Below are 7,947 nucleotides of genomic sequence, written 5' to 3'. Positions count from 1 at the left end.
CACATATGAATATAAAATATATAAGTATATATAATATAAGAAATTGATATGCATTGTTCCGTTGTGTTTAGGGTATCAAAGGCAACTCTGTTTTAAAGTATTATTCCATTATCTCTACCTCAGTTTTTGATAGAGTTAGACCTAAAACTTTACCATTTGTAAATTTAGAGCGTGGAGGTAAGAGGAAACACTTTGATTAAAACATTACCAATTTAAGGCCTAATATCGAGGAGAAACATATGGACTTCTCCAGGAGCTATGGAAATATTTGGGGATAGAAAGTCACTAGTGTATGTTCCTGCCTGGTTGGATGGTAGACAGGCCAGGATATTAGGTAAACACAAATATGAACATTTTTTTCACCTTCTTGGCTTTAGCTACTTTTGAAATGATAGATATAATAAACAATTATATTTTGATAAAATACCTTCTATTCTGAACAATTAGGTCTGAAGTGTTCATCTCTCCACGAATCCTTGTAACTAAGATTAGTTTTGTTCCAGTAAAACAATCTATGCTGTCAGGGTAAGATATTCTGGTTGGTCTGTTCCTACATGGAAGAAGGGTAAAGGGTTAGAAAGACATTTGTACCACTGAGACCACATTTAGGAAATTTTAAGCTGCAGAAGTTTAGAAGAAGCTCTTAAGCAAGGCTTACTTTGAATTCATTAGCTCCACAAAGCTAACTCAGTTGATAAATAAGTACTTGAAAAGCCATTACCTTTGGACTTAGCTATAAAGGCTTCAAAATATGATCAAATTTAAAATGAAAACGACAAAATAATCATTGACAAAAAATTTCAAATGTGAGCAATCGACCAAACAATACACAGAAATTTAGAGAAATAAGATCAATAGCATTTTTAGTAACAATAAGGGTTCCTTGTTACAACTAGGCAACCAAGGATATATGCCTGTATAAAGATTGCATCGTTAACTACTTAAATTAAGAGGATACTCCATGCTTCAGCAGCAGGTCTACACAAATGACAACAATACAGAGATTAACATGGCACTTGCACAATGATGGTATGAAAATTTGTGAAGTATTCCATATTTTTCATTCTTCAAATGCAAGAAATGAAAAACAGTTATTAAAAAGTAGATTACAAAAATACAAGTGTAACAAAACCTGTAATTCATAGAATTAAAGGTTAGTTTGACATCAGTGTATTAAATCTTCACCTTCGAAAGGTCCTTACATAGCATAACCTTTACAATACTTGAAATTAGATAACATTATCTTTTTATCCCAAAGAAATAAAATAATATAAGGACCTAGGTAAAAAGGAATCTTAAACCATTTCTATATGGAATGTAATCTGAAAGGACACATTTATTAATGAACCTATATATTATAAAACAATGTAGACTTCAAAGTATTATATCTAGAAGACAATGAAATAGATTATGGACTTTATACAATCATAGATAGTTTTTTCAGACAAGCACCAGGAATACCTTTAATTTCTATACTATTCATTTCAACAGATAAGATAAAATTAAAAAAATCACAAACTCTGCAGAAATCATTATAGATGCATACAAACAACTCTTGAATACATTTTGACATCAAAGTCAGGCAATTCACGTAGAAGAATACCATGGAATCCATAAATTTTTAAAGTAAGATATTGCTGTTGTTTTGTATTATGAAAATATTTTGTAGGGCCACAAAGGATGGACTGGCACTTTTGAAATTTAAGAAACTTAACCAAACCATTACTACGTAGGAGAACAATTTGTACAGCCTTCCACAACTTCAAAGAGGTAGTGATACATACTTATCCTTTTGGCAATATTAGATGAGGTTCCTTCCAAGTTATTTTTGAGACCCGGTTTGATATCATGGTTCAACAGAAGGAGATACAGCATATCTTTGCTATTTCTATCCCCAGCAACAATATTCAAGGGGGTAAAGGGGCCTTTAGTTTGGGGATTGGTATCTGCATCATGATGAAGTATGAAAGAATCCATTCTGGTATTATTCCACATATATGCACTGTGCAGGGGTGCCAAGCCATTCAGAATTCTTGCATGAATATCTGCCTTGAGCTACCAACTCATGGACAATGTCTAAATGTCCACTCTAGGCTTCCCGATGAAGAGGGGTGTATTTACCTCATTTCTAGTATACATATGAATGGCCTTTTTGGAAAGTAGTCTCGGCACTGTAGTAAGCCGATTAATTTCGGCATCCGAAAGAAGAAATTTGCATGGATTCTTCTCCATTATTTTCTTGCAATTGATACCTTCCTCACGTTTTCATCTTGTTCCTTGTCTTCATCAGAATTGCCTAACCAGAGAATTTGAGTACCAGTGGGAATGAGGTATCCATGTATTTCCCCAATAGTTCACGTTGGTTGAAATGGTCAGAAAAATCCGGTGAATTTTCTGCATATGTTTTTTCACCATGATTTATTTTCTCTTTTTCCATTTTTACTATTTTAAATCATTCTAACTGGAGAGTAGTGAATTGATAGAGAGCAGAGGAAAGATTTTCCTCCGTATGCAAACGCACAGACTGAAAATGAGGACCAGTGGTGTCTTCATATGTAGCTTATTCTAGGAAGGAGAAAATAGGAAACAATGCCTTCTACATAAATGATTTGGGAAATACCAAGATATAGTGTAAGAGAAGTTACTATTCAATATAAGAGCTTTAAGAGCTTTCTAATAGATCCATTATTTATTGGTTACCAACATTAGAAAAAAATGTACAATGCAGTAGTTAAATAGAAGTCCTTTGTATGACTACCTAAATCCTTGTTTTTTTAAAAACAATTGTTTTCATCTAAAAAAGTAGGCCTGGGCTGGGAAGGTGGCTCAGTGGTAGAGCACTTGCCATGCATGCCAGAGGCCCTGGGTTCGATTCCTCAGTACCACATAAGCAAAAAGAAAAAAAGCCGGAAGTGGCGCTGTGGCTCAAGTGGTCGAGCTCTAGCCTTGAGCTGAAGAGCTGAGGGAGAGCGCCCAGGCCAGAGTTCAGGCTCCACGACCGGACCAAAAATAAAAATAAAAAACTAGGCCTATGTATTGTCTTCAGGTGATTTTGATGATTGAAGATGCTTAATGAGAAGTCAAAATGTATTAGTAGTCCTTTGATATCAATTAAATTTCATTTTTTCTTCTTGGAGAATATAATGATCAAAGCAATAGTTCAGAATCAGCAAGCAATAGTTCAGCATCATGCTTCCAGTGCAAGTGGATCTCCAGTAAGTAATCCTCTGTACGATTTTCCACAAAGTTTTGTCACAGATACAATCTGCCTGCCTTCTCTAGTTGCTTTCCTAGCCTGGTCCTTTTCTTTCATTGTGCAGGAAAATTGTGATTCAACTGATTTCAGTCAGATCGGTTCCTAGAATTATCAAGGATTTAGATTCTTTTTTAAAAAAAATTAGTTGTAGGGCCTGAACTCTGGGCTTGGGCACCGTCCGTGAGCTCTTCAAATCAAGGCAAGCGCTCTACCACTTGAGCCACAGAACCACTTCTGTGGTTCTGTTTATGTGGTGCTGATTTGGGAAATGGCAGAGCAGAAAGTGAAATGATGCAACCAAAAATATAAAAGCAAAATAAATTAGGATAATTATGGAGCAACCATATTGTCTATGAGACTCATGAAAGAGAGAGAGGAAGAGAGATACAGATGTGCAATGACCTAGCTAGCCAAAAAATCCATGCTTCTGATCCATTTACAGAGCAAACAATTTTATTTTTTATTTGTTAAAAGAGATGGAAATAGAATTTATTATTTGCATTGAATATAATGTCTTCACTCTTACTCCATAACTCTCTTTATTCCTTCCCTTTGACTTCCCCTCACATCTTCCAAGTGATAGTTTCCTGGTATTCATTTTGTTGGATTAAAAGTTCAATTTTATAAGAAATTACACCTTTTAAATACTGCTCTGAAAAATGAAAATTTTGGTTAATACTGTTGTTTAACTTGCATAAAATTCTGACTTCCAAATATGCGACAGAACACGGGTCCTTTGTGTGTCTGGCTCTGATTTCGTTTAGTTAACATATTTTTAGATCTATCTCTTTCTTTGCAAATAATGTAACAATGCTCATAATAGATAGGTGCAATCCAATTTTGTATATATGACACAATTTCTCCAACCATCCCTCTGCCAAAAGGCATCTTGTCTGTTTGCATAACTTGGCTGTGGTGAATAGTGCAGTAATGAACAAGGTTGTGAAAGTGATTTTACTGTAACCTTTTGGAAGAATTCATCACTATCTTTCTGGGAGCAATCCTCTAGCGAGTTTTCTAGAATAAGCACATCCTTCCTTTCATCTCCATCACAACGTATTGCAAGTCTTCAAAAACACACTCTCCCATACATGTCCCAATAAGCTAAAACCACACTATGCCCATATTCTTTCAATATATTTTTAATACTTACATAAATTTAGTGAGAACCTTGTATGTACTTTCCTAATGTGGGAATGAGAGACATAACAACAGAGTAAAAGTAAGAAATATACATTTTAATTAGCTATTATCATATTTAAAAACTTTTTCAGCTCTAACTCATAGCCTCACTTACTAATATTTTAATCTTTATTTGATTACTTCATCTATCCCCTAAATTATAACAGGTGAGTTAAATACAGACAAAAATTGTGGTTTGATTTTGACACTCATGTGTGAAGATGCACAATATGGGCAAATAGATGGATTGGAATTAATAGCAATTATCCATTTTGTTAAAGTAGAGATGGTTTTTTTCCAAACTGATACATATTTCATTCAACAAAAATAAACTTGTAACAATTCCCTTTGTTTTGCTCCTCATTAAATTTTGTTTCCATTTTATTTTATAATGAAGGATGATTTCATATATGTACTGTAGATACAAAAATATGTTAAACTATTTCTATCCATATGTATTGATATATACATACATATATTACACAGGTTACAATGATAATTTATAACTTCTGTAACTATACAATTTACTAAATTATTAAAAACATCGATGGTTCATGCCTGGAATCCTGGTTACTCGGGAGGCTGAGATCTGATGAATATGGTTTAAACCATCCTGGGCAGGAAAGCCCATGAGCCTCTTATCTCCAAACAACCAACTGAGAGTGATGAATTGACTTCCTGAACAATTTACTTTTGGGTCAAATAAAAGCAGGCTTCCAAAAAGAGTATAGATTTTAGAGAAACATGATGAATTTTATGTAAATATGTCCTTAGCTGATTTTGTTAAATTGTGAGCTAATACAGGGAAATAAAGTACAGCAAAGGTAAAAAAAATAAAGAACTTCACATTGAAATACTCATTTGTGTGTGTGTGTGTGTTCATGCGCATGTGAGTATGCAAACACACACGTGCGTGTGCTCATGCATGCATTCATCATTCTTGAGGCTTGATAGTGCCTGGGAACTATTCCTCAGCTTCTGTGCCCAAGGATAGTGGTCTACCACCTCAGCCACTTCTTTGTTTTTTTTTTTTTTTTTTTTTTAAGATAATCGCCTGTATTTTCATGATTGGACTGGCTTTGAACAGTGGTCATGAGATTTCAGACTCCTGAGTAGCTAGTTAAGCTTATTCAGCCTCTGAGTACCTAGTTAAAATTCTGCCTGTCCTCTATGATTCACTGCTCTTTTATTCATTTCCTGAGGTAATCACAAGCCTAAGTCATATGTATATATATATTAATATATATATTAATATATATATATATATATATATATATATATATTTGCTTTAAAAATACTGTTACTGCTTGGCACCAGGGGCTCCTATCTGTACTCTTAACTACTCAGGAGGCTTGAGAACAGAACCCAGGCCAAAAGTTTAATAGAATTCCTTCTCAATCTATAGCTGGGTGCATAGGATCATTTCCACCATCCTTCACTATCTAGTTACTACGATTGAAAGGACTGTGGATACAGGCCAGTCAAGGTAGCAGGCTGGACAAATTGGTGTTCATCTCGGATGCCATTGATGATGAGAAGGCTAAAAGGACAGATCAGGTGCATGTTCTTGTGGAAAGGAAACCCCTATCCTAAAATTAACCACTGATATGACGCTGGCCTAGCAAGAAAAATATACCCCAAGTTGAAATACCCACAATTTCCCACAACCAAAATAAGTATATACATGAACATTCAAAAACTTAGTACAATCTGTTCTTTGCTCTAACATCAGCTTCATCTGACTTTCATATGATGTGACAGAACAGTTTCTTCATTAATCTTATGATAATTTAAAAAGACCTAAAAAATTCTTTCTCACTTATTAAGTGCAAATTAATGGCAAATTGCATCATTTCTTACATATATGACTACCACTATAAATTCATCTTATGATTATTATTAATAGTAATATATTCTGATTTACTACTTTACTTTGTAACAGTTTTTAAACTTTTTGCTTTTCTGCTGAAGTTGAAGTATTTAAATAGTATCATCAAAGTATATTCCTTGGGTATTTAGGGCAGTTTTTTTTTTACAGATTTTAATCAATGGCTTCTAAGAATTCTTAATTGGTATATCATTTGGTTTATTTTTCATTTCAATTTAATTTTATTTTAATGGTAATGTACACAGGGGTTACAGTGACATAAATAAGGTAAAGTAATGAGTACATTGGATAGGGAAAGAACATTGTTAGCTCTTCCATCGATTTTTTTGTACACTCAAAAGAAGAACTACTGATGCTTTTGCTGTTGATATTGATCCATGGGTACTTTTGCTTTCTTTGTTAATGCATTTTTATTATAAAATCGATATACAGAGGGTTTACACTTAATTAAGTCAACTAAAGAATACACTTCATTTTATTTTCTAAATTTCAAATTTTGGGCTTAAATAATTTCTTTTGTTTCTTTAGGGTAATTCATTTTTTTCAGAGTTGTAGGATTAGTTAATTTATTTTTTCATGATGTTACACATGTAAATTATTCAGACACATGTATTTTGCTTTTATAATATTGAGCATGTGACTATTTAAAAATTGGTTTCTTAATTTTTACATGGCTATTGATTTTAAATAAATTTATTTTCTTATAGTTATAAACATATTTGTCCAGGTAACAAATCCTTACTGTATTTTCAAGAAGCACATACTTTATTAAGAAAGGCTTCATTACTTGGCCACTTTTTGGAAATATTTTTACTTGAATTAAAAAAAAAAAAAAAAACGTTTGAGCTCGGCATTGTGATTTGTGGCATCCGTTTTCTAGCTATGGTGGGAAGTGTAAATAGGGTTTGTAATTTGACAGATACTGAGAAACTCTGTGACATTATAAAACTATTCAGAATGAAATGATTAGAGATATAGCCATCACTAGTGTTATATAGGGCACCTCGCTATCATATTCTAAATCTTGAGTTAAAACACCAGTAACATCAATCTTTTGTCAAAATAAAAGGACACATGTTTCAAAATTTTTATTATTTAAGCTTATTTGCAAAGATTCTCATGTCTTTTCTTAATTTTCAATTTACTTAATCTATTAAAATCCAAGTATATTGTGATTATTTTATTTCTACTAAACTTTTAAATTGTACGAGCAATATTAAGATTTCATATATTAACATACTTTTACTATTTGTGATAATTTCCTGCGTTTAATATGATAATATCAATATTCCAAATGTGTGTATGTGGTGTGTATGTGTGTGTTTATGTGGTTTGTGTGTGTGTGTGCTTCGTGTGTACTTTGTAATGTTTGGGAGATCACATCATTGCTTCACATATGCTAGGCCAGTATTTTACCACTGGGCTATACTGCCTAGTTATAATTGAAATAGTGTTTTACATCATGACTTTGAAACTCTCATTCCTAGTATGTTTTTTCAAAATTATATATGATAAAATGTGATCCATATTCTATCCATGATAGCAATTTTTATTGTTATTTAGAATATTCCCACTGCCTTTCCACTTCCAAACTCTTTTGTTTTTTATTGATAAAGGTTTT

At 33.0% G+C, this 7,947-nt stretch overlaps 1 pseudogene; it reads left to right on the top strand.

The window, feature by feature from the left end:
• Positions 1–961: 961 nt before the first annotated feature.
• On the top strand, positions 962–1,061 carry LOC122099737 (annotated as a pseudogene).
• Positions 1,062–7,947: the final 6,886 nt, after the last annotated feature.

The sequence above is a fragment of the Dipodomys spectabilis genome, unplaced genomic scaffold, assembly GCF_019054845.1.
Source record: "Dipodomys spectabilis isolate Male_0828 unplaced genomic scaffold, ASM1905484v1 ptg000531l, whole genome shotgun sequence".
NCBI lineage: Eukaryota > Metazoa > Chordata > Mammalia > Rodentia > Heteromyidae > Dipodomys > Dipodomys spectabilis.
The sequence above is the reverse complement of the archived record's forward strand: the minus strand, read 5'-3'. Positions and strand labels throughout refer to the sequence as shown.